This window comes from Pleurodeles waltl, chromosome 8, assembly GCF_031143425.1.
Source record: "Pleurodeles waltl isolate 20211129_DDA chromosome 8, aPleWal1.hap1.20221129, whole genome shotgun sequence".
NCBI classification, from domain to species: Eukaryota; Metazoa; Chordata; class Amphibia; order Caudata; family Salamandridae; genus Pleurodeles; species Pleurodeles waltl.
In genome coordinates, this window is record NC_090447.1 from 214,063,263 (window position 1) to 214,082,962 (window position 19,700).

General features: G+C 43.8%; 1 protein-coding gene across 2 annotated transcripts in view; it reads right to left on the reverse strand.

Moving 5' to 3' along the window:
* Window positions 1-19,700, reverse strand: part of JAM2 (junctional adhesion molecule 2) — a 323,144-nt gene that overhangs the window by 11,096 nt on the left and 292,348 nt on the right. The window lies entirely within an intron of this gene.

The window sequence follows — 19,700 nt, forward strand, 5'->3', positions numbered from 1 at the left end:
TTCAAGAATTTCTGGTCAACATGTATGTAGGGGTTTCACAGGATTCAGCATGCAATAAACAAAAAATATAAAAGTTATACAATGTTAAAAGGCAAATAGTGAGTTTTAGACCAACGTTTGGGTTATAGCTTTTATTCACTCTGACATTATTTGTACTAGGTGAAGTGCTAATTATTAGGATGGTAGTTCTTACCTGATGTGCACAAGAGCAGCATATAATTGCTATAAAATACTAAGGTTTGAGTGTGCACTGGTTCCAGGGTTTCAGGAAAGGTTCCTTTACCTTCCTTCTCACAAAGGAAGGTATTATCTGACAGAATTTACAAGTCCTAAGTACCCCTTAAATACTAGAAATACACCACAGAGAAGGGGGTTTAAAAATACTGGTTTCCTTTTTCTCAGATAAGGTAACAGTTTTCTTTGGGGGCTAAGGGAATCTACTGGGTGCGAGCCCCAAGAAACTAGGGTTCTATCGACACCATGAAAGGTAGCCACTCAAATGAGAATCAGTGTGGACTGCCTGGACCAAGTAGTGGTATCCCTCTCTTACAGGAGATTGATCATTTAAAAATAAATGTATTAACCATACAAGTGAGATAACATGACAGTCACTGGTGAAGTATATGGGTTACAAATGCAATCAAGACGTGCCCAAAGAACACGGCAGTTGGGTGGGGGGGGGGGGGGGCTGAGAATGCATGACATTTCATACAGCATTGGGAAAACACAAAACAATCACAGCTTCGATTGTTGACATCAGCGCTTACCGCCCCAGGGAGGGCCCGGAAATAGGCCTCTCATACAGTTAATTATAGACTTTAGTACTTCCCAATATCGCTAATAGCACACAGGCTTGTCACACATGGAATATCCACACATCCACAAGGCATCCAATGTGAAGCATGTGCCAACTCCACAGACCCCGCTACTCCTTTTCCATTGCAGTCGCTCCATTAACATCACAAAACAAAATAAAATGATGGATGGAGTGTTGAAACTTTTCAACCACTCACCCCCAGTCACAGATCTGGGTGTAATCCATCATTTTGCTCGCCACATCACCCCAGTTTAGACCCAGCCATATGCAAATCAGTCTTGACCCTGTTCCACTGGATTCAAGCTAGCCTGGCTGATGAAGGGTGATACCCTGAAACCGGTCCCAGGATTCTTGTTTCCGGTCCAGGGAGGACCTGGCTTGGCAGGTCAGGCTGGACTGTTCCCACGAGGAACAGGGTCAAGACTGATTTCCATATGGCTGAGTCCAAACAGGGGTGGTATGGTGAGCAAAAGAACAATGGATTAAACCCAGATCTGTGACTGGAGGTGAGTGTTTACATTGTTCAGCACTCCATCCACCATCCTGTTGTGTTGCTAAAGTCGTTCCAATAACACCAGATCTGAAAAGGAATGCTTGGTAGGGTCCCCAAATAACTTTTGGGTGGCAGTGAATCAGTATGAGTTTGTGGTATACATCAAACTGAATGTTACAGTATGCCATATCTGCATGCCATTCCATCAATGTAGGGAGTGAGCCATTCGACCAACGCATCACTATCCTACACTTTGCTAGCAACAAACCTAAGGCAACAAGGTCTTTGGGACATCTATCATAACCCAGAAGCATTAGTAGCAGGGTGGATTCTACGGATTCACCCGTGATCTCCTGGAGCACTCCCAGGACTGCAGACCACACTCTGCAAGCCTGGGCAGAACCAGGCCATGTGTGTGAATCCTGCGTCATCTGACCCACAGTGAGGGCAGCCAGAGCTGTCACACAGGTCATAGCTAAACAGTCATGCAGTATACTTTACCAGATTAAGGAGCTTGAAATGGATCAATCTATGTCGGCTGTTCAAGGAAACAGTCCGGACAACTGAGCAGCAATAAGTCCATTGCTCATCACCAATTGTCAAGTTCAAGTCTTCTTGCCAGTCCTGTCAGTCCTTGGCAGCTCCCAGACATCATACCACCTGCGTGTATGCATACAAGTGGCTGCGGCGTCTGTGCCTGTTGCAAGTAACTCAGAGCGTGCAACTTTGGAGGTTCTGCCAGGGTCTCCCCGAGTAATTCCTGCATCATATGATGTGCCCTGCAGTAATGCAACTGAGCGAGGACGGTGGGCGCATTGTGATGTGCATTCACCTAGTCCCAGCCGCAGAGAAATCTACCTGAAAAGAAATCTATACGACCCAATCCCAGCCCCTGTAGTGCATTTACCACCACCCTTTCCTGCCCCAAAGGAAACCACGTGCACCACTCTAGTGGTATCTGTGGTGAATAAAGCAGCGGCCTGCCCTGCAATTCTGCCAACCTTTTCCATGAATGTTGCATGGTGCTTAGGAGGTCGATGGTGTGGGAAAAGACAGCTATATGAAATAGGGTCCTAGGCAGAGTGAGTCGCAGGGCGGCATCTCACTCTAGCCAGAGGTGAGACTGATCCCCGGGTCCATGTAGCCAATAGTGAGCAAACAAACAATGTGGCTCTGTAATTAGCCTCCAGGTCTGAAGCGTTCAAGCCACCCACAGCTTAGGGAAGGGTAAGCATGCTCCATCCGGTTCACTTGCAGCTGCTTCCAGGCCAAGTGCCCCACCAGTGTCCGCAGGGTTTGGAATACTGTATTAGGCAGAAGCATTGGGATATTAGTGAACAAGAACAGGAAACAAGGCAACACTATAATTTTCCTCACGGCGATACAGCCACACAGCGATAGAGGCAAACAGATCCAACACTCAACTGTGAGGTGCTGCACTGCTCTGCCACAACTGTCCACCCTCACTACAGCCAGATCCGTACGGACCTGCACACCCAGGTACTGCATAGAGTCCATGGTCCACTGAAGTAGATACTCCAGCGGTATTGGTGTTGAGGACGGATTGAGGGGAAATACTAGGGTTTTGTCCCAGTTTAAACACATTCCAGAATGCTTTCCAAATAGTACGACCTCTCTGAGAACTGGGGATAAGTTGTGTTATGGATTCCGAACATAAAGTAGCATATCCTCTGAGTAGGCAGACACAATGATATTATAGTGGAGAAAACAGATGCCCTGATGTGCATGATATTCGTGTAGCATGCAAGCCAAAGGCTCTGCCACAACGGCATACAACAACTCGTGATAGTTACTGCTGCTGATACTATCTGACTGAGGCAGAACCAAGCAGTCAGTGCAGAATACAGCACCTGTACAACTTGTAAAAATATGTTGCCCACCCCGACACGCCATAGTACAGAGAACATGAACACCCACTCAACTGAGAGAAACATTTTTTCGGCATCAAGAATTACAGCAGAAGCAAGCACATTGGGATCAGTGAGAGAGATTGCCCATAAGAGAGTCCTGAAGTATGAAATAGGCAACCAACCCAGTATAAAACCAGTCTGTCCTGGTCCTTGTATACCCGGGAGTAGGGGTGCCAATTGATTCACTAAGATTTTCACACATATCTTAGTGTCAGTATTTAATAATTAAAGTGGGTGATAGGACGAACAGCAATCTACCGGCTAACCCAGTTTAAGCAAAGTAACCATCAATGCCTCATGCATAGTAGGCGGCATGTGCCCATTATTCACCATGTCCTCAAATAGAACAACAAAGGGTGGGATGAGTTTATCCTGATAGGCTTTGTAAAAGGCCACTGTCAACCTGTCTGTGCTCAGCGCTTCCCCCAAGTATGTCTTTCAGCAATTTCACAATTTCTAAGGGGCAGAAAGGAGCCATGGGGCGCTCCCTGTGGTCATCCGTTAGCCACTTCATGATGATGCGGGATAGATAGTCCAACACAGCCCACTCATCTAGCTGAAGGCACAAGGTATATAGTTCCATATAATACCGGTGGAAACTGACCACCACCCGGTCAGACCCATGCAGAGACACATCTTGTTCATCCTCAATAGTCAACACAGTGCTATCTTCCCAGTATGGTCGAACAAGTGCTGACAAACATTACACTAGGTCGATTGCTCTCGCCATAAGTCCTAGCTGTCAAATTTTTAACTAGCTGTGCAACTTAATTTTGAACCATTTTGTTATACTTTTCCAACCGGGTCTGAATGTCCCCCCAAAAAACCCTGCTCTGCTGTCTCCCTAAGCAACTGTTCTGCCAAATCCACCCCTAACTGTCAAGCAGTCACAAATCGAGCCCAGTACACCTGCATGCTTGGATATGGTAACTCCCTGGATATAAGCCTCAAAGGCCTCCCAGATAATGGCAAACTTTTCAAGAGACACACCTCTCCACCATGTCCAGGCGTTCGATGTGTTTGTCCAGGCGCTCCAACATTCTATCCATCTGGTAGGTGAGTGCATCAATTTGGTCATCAATTTTTGTGAGGTTGTGCTGCACTGCAGTCAATATTTGTCACAGTTCACCTCCCATCTCTGGCCCTGGGGTGTCAAGGCTGGAATTTGGTGCCGCCATGCCCTCATCGCGAGGACTAGGCATCTTCTTAAGTTCAAATTGCAACTTGGGTTGCATTTTATCCACTTTACTCATTTCTGACTGCCAGTCCTTGGACCTCACAGCGGAGTGTCATGCCTTGAGGCCCCAGGGGAGACCCCTCAGGTCTAGTGTTTGATTAAGCGTCAAATGGCAGTACAGTTAGGCAGTTCAGGTTCTCAGGGGGAAGAGGGCCCCCATTCAAGTGCCTCCAGGAGCGGTTACGAGAATGAAGGAGAACTTAGTCCATACACCCCCAACACAACCTCACAGGGATGAGTTGTAGGAGGTTCCCAGGCGTGACACTAACAACGGCAACAGCGACAACCAGGGGGCTGCTACAATAGTTAATCAGAGCACTACGTGGTGGTCCACACAAGTAGGTAGATGCAGCAAGGGATCTATGTCTGTTGGACAGCTCTGGACAACATGCACGGTTCCAAACATAGTGCATAGGCAGCGGTAGTGACAACAAGTAAAGAAACCCCCTGCAGCCAGATCTGCATTCCTCATGTACTGTCACCAGGGTTTATAGTCCAAGAGTTGTGTAAGGGGGTGCAATCAGCAACAGCTGGTGCAGCACATGCAGGAGTCAGGTGTCCTGCCCGCAGTCCTCTGCCACTGCACGATTCTGCGGGGGTAAGGCCCCCTCCTTCAGAGTACCACGGTGCACCCCTGAGCCATCAGGCCACTGTGACGCTGTTCTCTACGGCTGCGCAGGTGAAGTGCCTGAGGTGCTCACCAGCAAGGTTGTGGAGGCCGGGTCCCCACCTGCCAACTCCGCTCTCTCTGGGGCTGGTAGGTTTCTCAAGCCAGTGTGTATCTCCTTGAAGCTGTCAGGCCACTAAGACATTGCTCTTCCATTTGTTCTGTATATGGAGCACTCAAGGTAGTGTTTTCTGTGTCCGCAGGGCCTGGCTGCCCCCTCAATCAGACCACTCTCCAATGATTCAACTCAGGTCGGGGTCCCTGCCAGCCAAGGAAGATCTCCTTGCTGGCGGGCTTCCACTCATTAGGGGGGGAAGGGGCCTTGAGATGTAGTCCAAGACAAGAGCATGCAATGACCCACACACCGCAAATCGGTGTGCACGGCTCCCTCAGAGCCACGAGGTGGGCCCGCCGCAATCCCCCAGTCACCCACCTTTCTGCAGAGGCATAATGGTCCTCGTCAGACTCTCCACCTGGCCCACGAGTCTCCAGGAGATCAGGTATACGGCCATCAGGGATTGTGCCTCCGGGCATCCAGGCACCATTTTTGGCAGGGATTCTGCCTCCGTTGGTCCAAACCCCACTGTCAGAGCTACCAAGGGGTCTGCGGTGGCAGGATGATTGTATGAGCACCAAGACTCTGATTGATGTGCGGCTAAATGAGCGCGCCTAAATGGTGGCCGTCTTCGAGCTGGGCAAAGTCTGTCCCCTGAGGACATTGATCATTACAGACACTGATGTGAATTTGGGTGCTCTAGGCTTAACATGGACAGCCAAATTGTAGCTCTCAAAAGTATTGCCAAATGGTATCTGTAGGTGTTAAAATGGCTGGGGAGAGGGGACCCCTGTGGGACTTTGTAGGCGATGCTGTTTAATTAGAATAGTAGCTCAGCCAATTTTACAAGGTAAAATGGTGAGACTGCTTAGACAAGATTGCTGGAAACCTAGTAATGTTCCATATAAGGGAACACTACGTTCAAGTGTGTTAAGTGTCACTAAAAGAACAACGATGATCAGAGCACTAGCTTGTCCTTGATCCAAAGCAGAAATTGGGCTTTGCTGGAAGCTGATGGTTATCTGTGATCCCTGGTCGAGGAGGGACCCAGATTGAAAATCACTCACAATGATGCATTTCTAGTGGTTTGGGTGCTATGTATGGACACCGGAGTCCAATATTAGGCTGGTCAAGGATTTAAAGAAAAAGGGCATGGATGGCAAGTGTTTGTGGGACAGCTATGGCTCCCTCTTTTTCAGTGAGGACAGAAAAACCTATTTCTCTATGTCCTGATTCAGAAACCAGGATGGAAACTTCTATATATTTAGTTTCCCTTTCCTTCTTTTTTGTTTATTTCTCATTTTTTATTATGTTGGGAATATTTAGTGCAGAAATTGTGATTTTGCAGTCTTTTTGTAAGCATACCAAGAAATTAAATTAGTGTACAAATTCTTTGCTTGTCAGGAAGGAAGGAATGGACCATGCGAAGTAGGCCAAACTCCTAGAGGTCTCACAGTACACTGGGGCAGACTAACACAAAAAACTTGCTTTGCCAGTCTGCAGTTGAGCGTTAGCCATGCCTGTGTGCCAGAATGGCAAGAATGCTGCAAGAAAAACAGTCTCTCTCTTTTGGCTTCTTGAACCAATCCAGATAATTAAGATTTTGACTTCCTTGATGTTAACTGGGACAACTTTAGGTTGCTGTGTATGTCTATACCCTTCCATTACGTAGCAGGCAAAGGCTTTGTATACTGGTTTTTATCATAAAAGGTGTCAAAACCTTGTGGCGAACGTTCAACCTCTCTCTTCATTCCTCCCTTGACAATATCCCTTTTTTGAGTTTGCCCGCTTACATGTTGCAGTGCAGCTTCATCTACCTCTTCCTAAGGTTTGAGGAATACAGTTGCTTAGTAACCCCTTTGCTGTTTAAGTTTGGATATTTTTAGAAGTGGGCTGTCCAACAACTCATCACTCCACAAATACAAGCGTAGGAGATTTTTAGGTTTGGCGTTGGCCAAGACCTTTTGATTTTACTAAAATAATATGTATAATACACTTGAAGAGGTCTTTCAGCCACCTCTCTTCACCGTGTTTTGCTTTCGCCCACTACAGCATGGGCAATGGGTCAACCTACTTAAACCTCTGGTAACATCACTTTGAGTGACTGCATTTTGCTCTTTGATAAGGTGCAAATCCGCACATGAGGAGTTCCCCCAAGTGCCAGTAGTGATAGGACACATTTGAAACAAGCATACGGCACATTCCAGCTTTATCAGTTTATCTCTCCTTCCAACGCAATTGTAAAGTCTCTTTGAGGTAAACTGCTCCTAGACTCGGTTTCCCCAATGGTGATTTGATAAACTTTGCCCAGGAAAAAAAAAAAAACAACAACTTTATGGTGTATAATTTGCAGCACACTTGTCACAATTTTATTTAAACATAGGTGGGGAGTAATTTGTGTTTCATTATCCAATATTTTATACAGTGAACCCTCTTTCCTACCCTCTCTTCGTGTTCTTTCTTTCCTTCTTCCTTTAACTTATCCCTTTCCTTCTTTTGTTCCTCCTTTCCTTTTTGCCTTTCCTTCTTTTTGCCTTCCCTTTTTTCTTCTATTCTTTATTTACGTTCTTTCCTTCTAACATTCTTTCTTTTGCCTTCTTTCCTTTTTCTTTTCATTCATTCCTTCCTTTTTCTTTCCTTGTTTTCTTTTCTTTCCTTCCTTTCCTTCTTTCTCTTTTGCTTTCCTACTTTCTTTTGTCTACTTTCCCTTTTACTTTCCTTCTGATCCGTGTTTTTTGCCTTCATTCCTTTTTCTTTCCTTTCTTGCATCTATACTTCTTACCTTCTTTACTTTTTAACCTTTTTTCCTTTGTTATTTGCCTTCTTTCCTTTTTCTTCCCTTTCTGTCTTATTGCCCTCTTTCCTTTCTTTTTTTTGCCTCATGTCCTTTTTCTTTCGATCTGTTTTGCCTTCTTTTTCATTCTTTCCTTTATTGCAGTTTTCCTTTATTTGTGCCTTCTTTGCTTTTATCTTTGCTTCTTGCAATTTTCATTCTTTCATTTTCTTTCTGCCTTCTTTCTTCCTTTCTTTGTCTTCTTTACTTTATTTGTTTTTGCCCTCTTTCCTTATATTTGCCTTTTTTATTCCTTTTTTTCTTTCCTTCCTCCTTTCTTGGATTCTTTTATTTCTTTATTGCTTCTTTTTGACTTTTTATTCTTCCCTTAGTCCCTCCTTTCTTCCTTCTTTCCCTCGCGTCCTTTCTCGTCTGCCTACCTTACTTTTCGGTCTGCTTTCCAACATATTTTTCCTTCCTTACTTTCTTCCCTTCTTTCTCAAAGTGGATGCCAGCAGCCTGTGCCAGATCTATGGCTTTTTTGGCTTAGTGTTAACCAAGAGTTTTAGATTTTACTAAAAGTATGTATATCATAGTTACTGATATGGGTTTTCAGCCAGATGTCACCCATTAGTCTGTGAATGTGTCATTCACATTTTTGTTCCTCCACTCCAGCATGCATCCAGAGGCAATGATAGTCCACTTCAGCCATCGACTGACTTCACTATGACTTACGTCATGCTGTCCTTTCACAAGGAGCACATCCACACACAAGATCGTTCCCTTCAGCGAGGTAGTACCACAGTAATGTTTACTTTTTGAGACCAGAAAAACACTTGCCATACCCATTTTTTATTTATTTAATGAAGGCCGGCAGCTTACCGAAAGATATCATTTTGCAACTACCATGCCAAAACAAGAATTGCCAAAAGCCTGGGGGCCAATGCCAGACCTATTGGCTTTGCCCAATGCTGGTTTTAAGAGTGATGACACAACTGTAATAACCTTGAGGATATGTTGAAAGTCAATAGGATGCAGTGTTTATTCCTCATTGTCTCCAAACCCTACGTACAAGGCCTGGAGAAGGAGAGGGTTTTGCTGGGAAACACTTACTGTGCTAAATTAAAGGTACCTTCATATAAGGCATATTTTTGTTTACTGTCATCGATGTTTTGTGCATCTTATACATACAAGACAGAGAAATGTATAATAATGAAAGAAGTCAGGCTTTTCATGAACGTTGCAGTTAAAGGGGCAGTGTAGCACTATGAAAGGTGAGAATGAAAGCCATCCCCACTAAGCAAGACAGTAGGTGTCCGTCTGTGACAGCTATTTGGTCTCATAAGCCTACTTTGACTCCCTGGCTCACTTAGCTGAGCAGTCAACACCTAAAAGATGGCGGTGTGAAGGTAAGGTTGATTACTATACAACCCACTCATTTACCAAAACAGCGGAATACCCTGCCCAGTTGATATATTGTAAGAAATCTGTCAGCTCCCCACAGATGCAACAAGGAGGGTTCAGGCAGCATACATCTGCGTGATTATCAATTTTACAAATGCAATATACCTCCCTGCCGAGGGGGCTGTAGGAAGATCAGTCTCATTCTCATAATGGCTTAAAAATATCCTGGCGAGGTTTGTGTTCTGATTACAACTGCTTGCTCCCTTAAAGACTCAACTCCTACACGCCCACACGCTTGCAAACACTGGCGGCTCCTGGCATGGAGACCTGAGGAAAGTAAAAATAAAATGCACTCTAGCAGGCAAAACTGGACACAGCTCCTTGAGTTGCAGTTTGGATTGTATACAGCCACTCAAATATTATGTACTGCGCAGCATTACTTTGGGATCGTGGACAAAAGATTCCTGATGGGATCTAAGGCAAACACTTATCACTCATTTTGTACATTATACTGCTTCTTCAAACTACAATTTACAAATTATGTCCGAATAATGTACTGCTGCTACTCTATGGAAATCAACGTTTTTCGAAATCTACACGTGCTGAACCTAGATTGCTGAGTCCATTACGATAAATAACACTGCTTCACTAATACACTTTTGCAGCTCCAAGGAACTTTTTATCTTTTTTAAAAAAATATTTTACCTATCAGTGCCAGTATTATTTTACTTATCAGTACTGGGCTTTACAATATGAATCATAAAAGCCTAGAATTCCGTATATATCACAGTACATGAACACTGAAACTTCAGTGCTATCACATTATTCCGTCATCGGTTTCACTACTTCAGTGCTTAATTTGTATATAAAAACGTACCAGTGCCCAAAGCTCTCCACTGAAACATGCGGCTGCTGTAATTAAATGTGCGAGCACAGAATAGTGAGGCAGCGTAATCCTGAAGCCGCCTCGGTCCTCTTTAATCCATGTACAGCCACTCCCTACCCCTCCAGCTCACTCTTGCAGCTTTCTACTTTCTCCTTTTGTGATGCTCTTTCGTTTTTCTCTTCCTCCGTCTTTCCCATATGTGTCTTTCGCTCTCAGTAAAAGCTTGAGGCAGAAAAATAAGTTCAGGCCCTCAAAAATAAGTGCCGGTGCCCCGCACTGAAAACCACCAGCTCAAATTAAGCACTGCACTGTTTGCTCCCAGTGGCGGCTGCCACTCGGCAGGGGGTGGTGGGGGTGAAAAAAAATGTAAAAAACGTACCTGTAGGAGAGACGCATTCGTCTCCCCTCCGTCCTCGTCCAGTTCCCAGGACCCCAGCCAATCACGATGTTGCTGTCACCAGCAACAACAGCGTCATGATTGGTTTGAGTGGCCTGCTTCACCGCTCAGACTAGGAATGGGAGCCTGGGCATATTCTCCACTCAGCTGTGCTATACAGCCAGGTAGGAACATGCAAAGTGTGCATGTCTTTTTGGCCGACCCAACACAGCCGGCCAAACTGACATGTGCACTTTGTGTGCACCTAACCCTCCTCCAGCCCAGCCCCTTCTCCCAGGAAAAATAAAATGATAGTAACATAATGAGATTATCATTTTATTTTTTCTTTCCCCACAATCCAGTGGTGCAACACTCTTCCGCCTTAGCAGAGGAGCCGCCCCTGCTTGCTCCTCATTCCGATACTGCCCTTAAACTCCGTGGAACTTAGTAGACTATCAGTGCTTTACGCTCAGAAGCCCAAGAGGCCTGGGCCGTGCTTTACAAAATGAAATAGATAGATACATCCATAACAGAAATCTATGCATAAGTAAAAAGATTGCTCCTTCTGCAGTACCCGGGAGCATAACATATTTTTTACTCTGACATATCAAGAGACACAATACCTCTGCTGTGCGCCATAAGTGAACATTGGCTCTGAAATAATATCCGTTCCAATGTCGTCAAAAACTGCATGGAACTACTGACATATTCCATGTGAAACCGAGAAAACTACAGAGCACGTGCAACAACTCCGACCATGAAAAAGGTGTCTGAAGCAATAGAACACCGAGCTGCCACTCTTTCAAATTGAAGAAGGCCATTTTCAGGTTTCAAGGTTATAGGGGTGTGAGAAGTTGCGAAATGTTTTTCTCTTGCAATGCCTCACAATTCTCTCGCATATTATGGCTGCTACCTTAGTTCAAAACTTTTCTGCGTGCAGGTTTTTAAACTACTGCAAGAAAAACAAGCATTTGCAATGCAATAGGTCTCGCATCTGTGAGAGTTAGAGCTATAGGCTTTGTAAATGACAATGTCTTTTACCTATGTATTTTGGTTTGGAGTGTAGTGGATGTATGCAGTGCAAAGTGGAATTATGTGGGTTGTACTGAAATTGTTAGTTGTAGAATTGTCTGGGGTGGAATTGTGTGGAGTGTATTATGTGGCACTGTTGATAGGGGTGAGAGCTGCACAGAATAGATGGAAAGGAGATAGAGAGGGATAGGTAGTTTGTGCAGAAAGTGGTGAATGAACCCCAGACAGAGGAGCAGTAAGTGTGTGGGAAAGAGATTCAGAAGGGGAGAGCAGGATACAGACGAATAAAGAGGGAGGACCTGTGTACGCAGAAGACACCCTAAGAAGAGGAGAGCGTGGGTTTGAGGGACAGAAACCTCACCATGCATCTCACTCACAGGGGTTGTAAATAAAACAAAGTTCTGTTCCCAATGCTTTCTGTTAGTTTTTGGCGCAAGTATCTTACTTGTTGCTTTCATAGGCAGGAGTATTTGGTTTAAATATTCACACTGTTTCTAGCGCGTTTTTGAAAATCATTAGTAATGGGGTAAGTACATGAACTATGAAAGTAGAAAACACTCATGGTGACAAAGTTGTGAAAGTGGGGGAGCTCAGGTTGATAGTGAATGCTGCACCAAGATTTCGCAGTTTTATTATGGGCTGGAGAAGGGAGGCCATGGGTGAAGACCAGTCTAAAAAAAATAAAATAAAAATGGCAGTATTGTCAGCAAAACACAGGTGTAGATCACTGTCAGAGGAATGGTAGGGAGTTATGTGAGCCATCACCCTAAAATATCTGTAAAATTTGAAAAAACAACCCGAATGTAAATTTGCTGTGACTCCTGTCCAACTTCCCTGTAAAACAAACAGTGGAAAGGGGCCCTATCTGGCCATATCATGTCGCTAACTTTACAGGAAAAAAACTCAACAATTTCTGAAGAATAACTGTAAAAATAAACAATTTGTCAGGGATGTAGTTCCTATTTACATTTCAGATCTTTTAGTTAATCTTGCTTCCCCTAAGAATGTTTCCTTTTTCCAGGATGTTATTTCTGTATTTTTTTATGCAGCGTATTATTCCTGAATAATGCCTACTGTGAACTGAGTTGCCTCTAGGTGCCTATGTGATTGTTTATAAAGGGACACGTTTGCTACCTCTGAAGCTGAAAGTAGTGCTAGTTTCTCACAGTGCTTGTCAGTCTGCCATAAATATATTTAGAAAACATGATCATTCAATCCTTGGCCTCTCAGCAATGCACACAGAGCAATAGACACATTTGCTACTTGTAATTGTGTGTCTAATTGAAAGTGTGCAAAGGAAGTACATAGCTGTCAAAATATTGACAGGCTGAAAGTAAACTGCAATGCTTAGAGGTGATTGGGTGAGCAGGAATGGTGAAGTGAGAAAGATAGAAGGAAGTACAAGCAAGAGAGAGTGAAAGCAGGGAGTTGTAAAAAAAAAAAAAAAAAAAAAAGAGAAAAAAAAAAAATGAGAAGAGGTTTTCAGGCCGCTCCGGGGGTAACTGCAGAGTTGCGTCACAGCGACTGCACTGTTTATATCAATTGGCGACTTCTCTCGCCCCCAGGGGAGCAAAGAGAAAGCTGGCAGGCGACATTACAAAGGCAGCCAGCAAGTCATTTGGCAGACTGTGTTCCAGCGTCCTCGTTTTTTCCTTTCTCCAAAGAACAGGGTTGGACTTGCTAAAGACGAGGCACTGTTAAAGGAAATGTATATGTGTAGCCCTATATCTGTGAAGACCTCATACTCGCATGCAGGTTCAAAGCTCCAGCCTCTGCTACATGGAAAATAGCGCTTGAAAGCCTCTGCCTGTTACACACGCACACACAGCACTTTAAAGGCAGACCGGATCTAGTATCTGCTGCACTCTGTCTTTGGATTCTTGTGGCGCAGTTAAATGTTACCCAGCAAAGGGAACGAGATTACTGACATGTATTATAAACAGGCGCACAACAGATTTCAAGGTGCGAGTAATTGATCCAATCGCGCGTATGTTTTTTTACATTATGGTAAAAGCTAAACGAGAAAGCACACCCCATCTTCTGTCTGGGGTGCTGACGCTAGAGCAAGCTATTAAACAGAGAGCGGAACACGGAGTGAGAATATCAAGAAAGAAATTAGGAGGGGACAGGAGGGAGGTCTGGGGTGTGCAGCGCTTGCTTTCGTGTTAGGAGTGCACTTCTCGTCTCTGATGGGGGTGGGGGGTGCCCCTGGCATTAACCCTTTTCGCACCTTCTGGCTGCCGCTCTGATGGGGACCAAAGGCAGCCACTGGAAAGGAGGGCAAGGAATAAAGTAAATGCAAGTGAAGTATCAGCACGGAAATGTAGTGAAGCCAAGGCCGAGATCCGCATCTGAAGACCGGCATCAGGAGAAAGGGAAACAAAGTTTAAGAACCCGCCCAGGAGGCCTAGGAGTGGGGTGGCGTGGGGGACCCGGTTTGAGTCTCAGCGTCAGTGTCCCTGTGCCTAGTTAAAAAAAAAAATTTAAATACATGACAGTGTGTTAACGAAATGAAACAATGGTAAAACGGAAGACAAATGCAGAACGCAGATACAAATAAGTGTATTAGCCAGTGCTTGAAATGGAAAAATTAAAGTGCAGGTACTCTGTGCCAGAGTACCTGCTTGTTTCTGAGAAGTGCCGGTACTCTCCAATTCAAAGTATTATGTTTTTCTTGAGATGTGCCGGTACTCTCCCTCTCAAAATAAAAAAAAGTACCGGACAGTACCGACTCATTTAAAGCACTGGTATTAGCAGTACGGAATGTGTGAAAGAGGATGTGGCTAACGGCCTGTGCTGCTCACTTTGGACCTGGGGCGCCAGGTTTGAGTCTTGGCGTCTGCTCAACATCCTGTGATTATGGGCAAGTCACTTAATCTCCCCATGCCTACTAAAAATGCATGTGTCCTTATGTATGTAACCTGTGGTCAGGTAAAGTGCTCCGATACCTTCGGGTTGAGTGTGCGCTATATAAAAACCGAAAAAATAAATTAAAAAAAAAAAAAAAAGCATACAGGGAGACAAAGAAAAGCTGACATTCTGAAAGCACAAGCAGTAACCAAATAAAAATAGTGCGCTTACACAAGCCTACAAGAAATAGGGAAGTGCTCCATGGGAGGGATTGATACACAAAAAGGAGGGACATATAACCCATAGAGAAGCAAGCCTTTGCCAAGGACACACAAAACAACCAATTAAAAGCCACGGGCGGGTTTTAACCCACAGAATAGATAACATGTCTCGAAGAGACAGCACATGTGCTGCCTAGGCGAGACCTAAAAACGCAACACAACTTTCATCCTGTAATAAATTTGTGGGGAAAATGGTTTTAAAGTCAAGTCACAAAAAATGGCACATCCATTTTCAAAGCCAATCAGCACTTTGTAAGGCCTTAAATTAACAGAGATCAAAACGCTGGCACACGGGCGGACGGCAGCATATTTGACTTATGGAACTTAAATTTGGACCTACCAGGGTCCCTCTCTTTAGAAGAACAACCTCGCACGGCTTTTTGGAATCTCCACTGTATGCTGATGAATATTATTTAGAGATTACCAAGTTATTATTTGGACTTTCAAAGGTTCTGAGATGCATTGGACCTATTTTCTTGTAAACCTTTTCGTTAATCTTCGGCCTTGAAAAAGTCACTGTTGTGACAAAACACGTGTTGGCTGTCTTGGAAAGACGCTTTCTGTCTTACTGAACGTTACTTCGCTTTGAATAAATGAACTTTTCCTTGAAGACAAGACTTGAATACCGATTTGTTTGATTGTTTCACTCAACCTACTACATAACGACACAAAACAAGTCTCAATCCTGTTTATGTTTGACCATTGTATATTGTGTGCTGTGATCTTTTTTGTAGGCCTTAAATGTAGACAAAGCAGGAAACTCAGTAAACTATGGGTAAGCCTGTAATTTGGATGCTCACTTCCATAATAAATTCATTGCACATCCCTACTTTGTATTGGCATTGGACAAGGTTAAGGTCTTTGCAAAGAAAATGTAATATCACATAAAATGAGATAAAAAGGGAAATTATGTAACAAATGAAATTTACAACATTAAAATCAATGATCAGGAAAAATGTGACGAGATAGAGAAAGGCATTACAAAAAAGGAGGAAGCTATTTATGGTAAAAAGATCAAAACAAAGAGAGAGTCTGTAGTTCAAGTAACTCGGTGACTACTGCTGGCCACAATTCTGTTGTAGTGCCCGCTGTTTAAACTACTTTTGGCAGATAGCTAAAGGTATTTTAGTTAGTTCCATGGATATAAGATGCTGCCTGTTAAGGAATGGGTTTTTATTTGGTTTGGGCCGACTCTGGTATGTGAGAATTCCATTTCTGGCTCTAAAGAGTCAGACACTTCCTGTGTCCCTTTGGGATGACGGTCTGGATGGCACCAAGAGATTTGTCTCTTTTTGGTATGAAACGATCTCGGGTCTCTTTCACATTCATACAAAAGACAGTTGAAAAGCAAATGGTATTGTCATTGATCCCATGAAATAAAAATGTCACTTACCCAGTGTACATCTGTTCGTGGCATTAGTCGCTGCAGATTCACATGTTGTGCATAGTCCGCCGTCTGGTGTTGGGTCGGAGTGTTACAAGTTGTTTTTCTTCGAAGAAGTCTTTTCGAGTCACGAGACCGAGGGACTCCTCCTCCTTTGTTCCATTGCGCATGGGCGTCGACTCCATGTTAGATTGTTTTCCCCGCAGAGGGTGAGGTAGGAGTTGTGTATGTTAGTAATAGTGCCCATGCAATGGAATGAATAAGTATGTACCAAATAAGGTTTAAGTAATATATTTACAAATATACAAATGTTGAAGATAACTTCCAAACGGCTACAGGCTCCCGGGGAGGCGGGTGGGCACATGTGAATCTGCAGCGACTAATGCCACGAACAGATGTACACTGGGTAAGTGACATTTTCAGTTCGATGGCATGTGTAGCTGCAGATACACATGTTGTGCATAGACTAGTAAGCAGTTATCTCCCCAAAAGCGGTGGCTCAGCCTGTAGGAGTGGAAGTAGTCTGAAATAAAGTTCTTAGTACGGCTTGACCTACTGTGGCTTGTTGTGCGGATAGCACGTCTACACAGTAGTGCTTAGTAAATGTGTGAGGCGTAGACTATGTGGCTGCCTTACATATCTCGTTCATTGGAATGTTTCCTAGGAAGGCCATGGTAGCGCCTTTCTTTCTGGTTGAATGTGCCCTTGGTGTAATGGGCAGTTCTCTCTTTGCTTTAAGGTAGCAGGTTTGGATGCACTTAACTATCCATCTGGCTATACCCTGTTTTGATATTGGGTTTCCTGTATGAGGTTTTTGAAATGCAATAAACAGTTGTTTTGTTTTCCTTATTTCTTTTGTTCTGTCAATGTAGTACATTAGTGCTCTTCTGATGTCTAATGTATGTAGTACCCTTTCAGCTACTGAGTCTGGCTGTGGGAAGAACACTGGTAGTTCTACCGTTTGATTTAAGTGGAACGGCGAAATAACTTTTGGTAAAAATTTTGGATTGGTTCTTAGGACTACTTTATTTTTGTGTATTTGAATAAAAGGTTCTTGTATAGTAAACGCCTGCATTTCACTTACTCTTCTTAGAGATGTTATGGCAATGAGAAATGCAACCTTCCACGTTAAGAATTGCATTTCGCATGAGTGCATGGGTTCAAAAGGTGGGCCCATGAGTCTTGTTAAGACGATGTTGAGGTTCCATGAAGGAACAGGTGGTGTTCTTGGTGGTATAATTCTTTTTAGGCCTTCCATAAACGCTTTAATGACAGGTATCCTAAATAGTGAAGTTGAATGGGTAATCTGCAGGTATGCAGATATTGCTGCGAGGTGTATCTTTATGGAAGAGAAGGCTAGATTTGATTTCTGTAAATGTAGTAAGTATCCCACTACATCCTTTGGAGATGCATGTAATGGTTGAACTTGATTATTATGGCAGTAGCAAACAAATCTTTTCCATTTGCTTGCATAGCAGTGTCTAGTGGATGGTCTTCTAGCTTGTTTTATGACTTCCATACATTCTTGGGTGAGGTTTAAATGTCCGAATTCTAGGATCTCAGGAGCCAGATTGCTAGATTCAGCGATGCTGGGTTTGGATGCCTGATCTGTTGTTTGTGTTGTGTTAACAGATCTGGTCTGTTGGGCAACCTGACATGGGGTACTACTGACAGGTCTAGTAGTGTAGTGTACCAAGGTTGTCTTGCCCATGTTGGTGCTATTAGTATGAGTTTGAGTTTGTTTTGACTCAATTTGTTTACTAGATATGGAAGGAGAGGGAGAGGGGGAAAAGCGTACGCAAATATCCCTGACCAGTTCATCCATAGAGCATTGCCTTGAGACTGCCTGTGTGGGTACCTGGATGCGAAGTTTTGGCATTTTGCGTTCTCCTTTGTTGCAAATAGGTCTATTTGAGGTGTCCCCCAAATTTTGAAGTGTTTAGAATTTGGGGGTGAATCTCCCATTCGTGGACCTGTTGGTGATCTCGAGAGAGATTGTCTGCTAGTTGATTTTGGATCCCTGGAATAAATTGTGCTATTAGGCGAATGTGGTTGTGAATTGCCCATTGCCATATCTTTTGTGCCAGGAGGCACAGCTGTGTCGAGTGTGTTCCCCCGTTTGTTTAGATAATACATTGTTGTCATGTTGTCTGTTTTGACAAGAATGTATTTGTGGGTTATGATGGGTTGAAATGCTTTCAACGCTAGGAATACTGCTAACAATTCGAGGTGATTTATATGCAGTTTTGTTTGATGTACGTCCCATTGCCCTTGGATGCTGTGTTGATTGAGGTGTGCTCTCCACCCTGTCATGGAAGCATCTGTTGTTATCACGTATTGTGGCACTGGGTCTTGGAAAGGCCGCCCTTTGTTTAAATTTATACTGTTCCACCATAGAAGCGAGATGTATGTTTGGCGGTCTATCAACACCAGATCTAGAAGGTGACCCTGTGCATGTGACCACTGTGATGCTAGGCACTGTTGTAAGGGCCTCATGTGCAGTCTTGCGTTTGGGACAATGGCTATGCATGAGGACATCATGCCTAGGAGTTTTAATACCTTCTTTGCCTGTATCTTTTGTGTTGGATACATGGCTTGTATAACCTTGTGAAAATTTTGAACCCTTTGTGGACTTGGAGTGGCTATTCCCTTTGTTGTGTTGATTGTCGCTCCTAAGTATTGCTGTGTTTTGCACGGCAGAATGTGAGATTTTGTATAGTTGATGGAGAAACCGAGTTTGTAGAGGGTTTGTAGGACATAATCTGTGTGGTGTGAACACTTTGTGAGGGAGTTGGTCTTGATTAGCCAATCGTCTAGGTACGAGAATACGTGTACATGCTGCCTTCTGATGTGTGCAGCTACTACTGCTAGGCATTTTGTAAATACTCTTGGTGCGGTTGTGATACCGAACGGCAACACTTTGAATTGGTAATGTATTCCCTTGAATACGAACCTTAGGTATTTCCTGTGCGAGGGATGTATCGGTATGTGGAAATACGCGTCCTTTAGATCGAAGGTTGTCATGTAGTCTTGTTGCTTTAGCAGTGGTAACACGTCTTGTAGCGTGACCATGTGAAAGTGGTCTGATTTGATGTAGGTGTTTAGTGTTCTGAGATCTAGGATTGGTCTCAGTGTTTTGTCCTTTTTTGGTATTAGAAAGTACAGTGAGTAAACTCCTGTGTTTTTTTGTGTACATGGTACCAATTCTATTGCGTCCTTTTGCAGTAATGCTTGAACTTCTAGTTCTAGAAGGTCTAGATGTTGTTTTGACATATTCTGTGTTTTTGGTGGGACATCTGGAGGGAGTTGGAGAAATTCTATGCAATAACCATGTCGGATAATTGCTAAGACCCAAGTGTCTGTGGTTATCTCCTCCCAAGATTTGTAAAACTGACTTAGTCTTCCCCCCACTGGTGTTGTGTGAAGGGGTTGAGTGACTTGTGAGTCACTGTTTGGTTGGAGGGGTTTTTGGACTTTGAAATTTTCCCCGGTTTCTAGGGAATTGTCCTCCTCT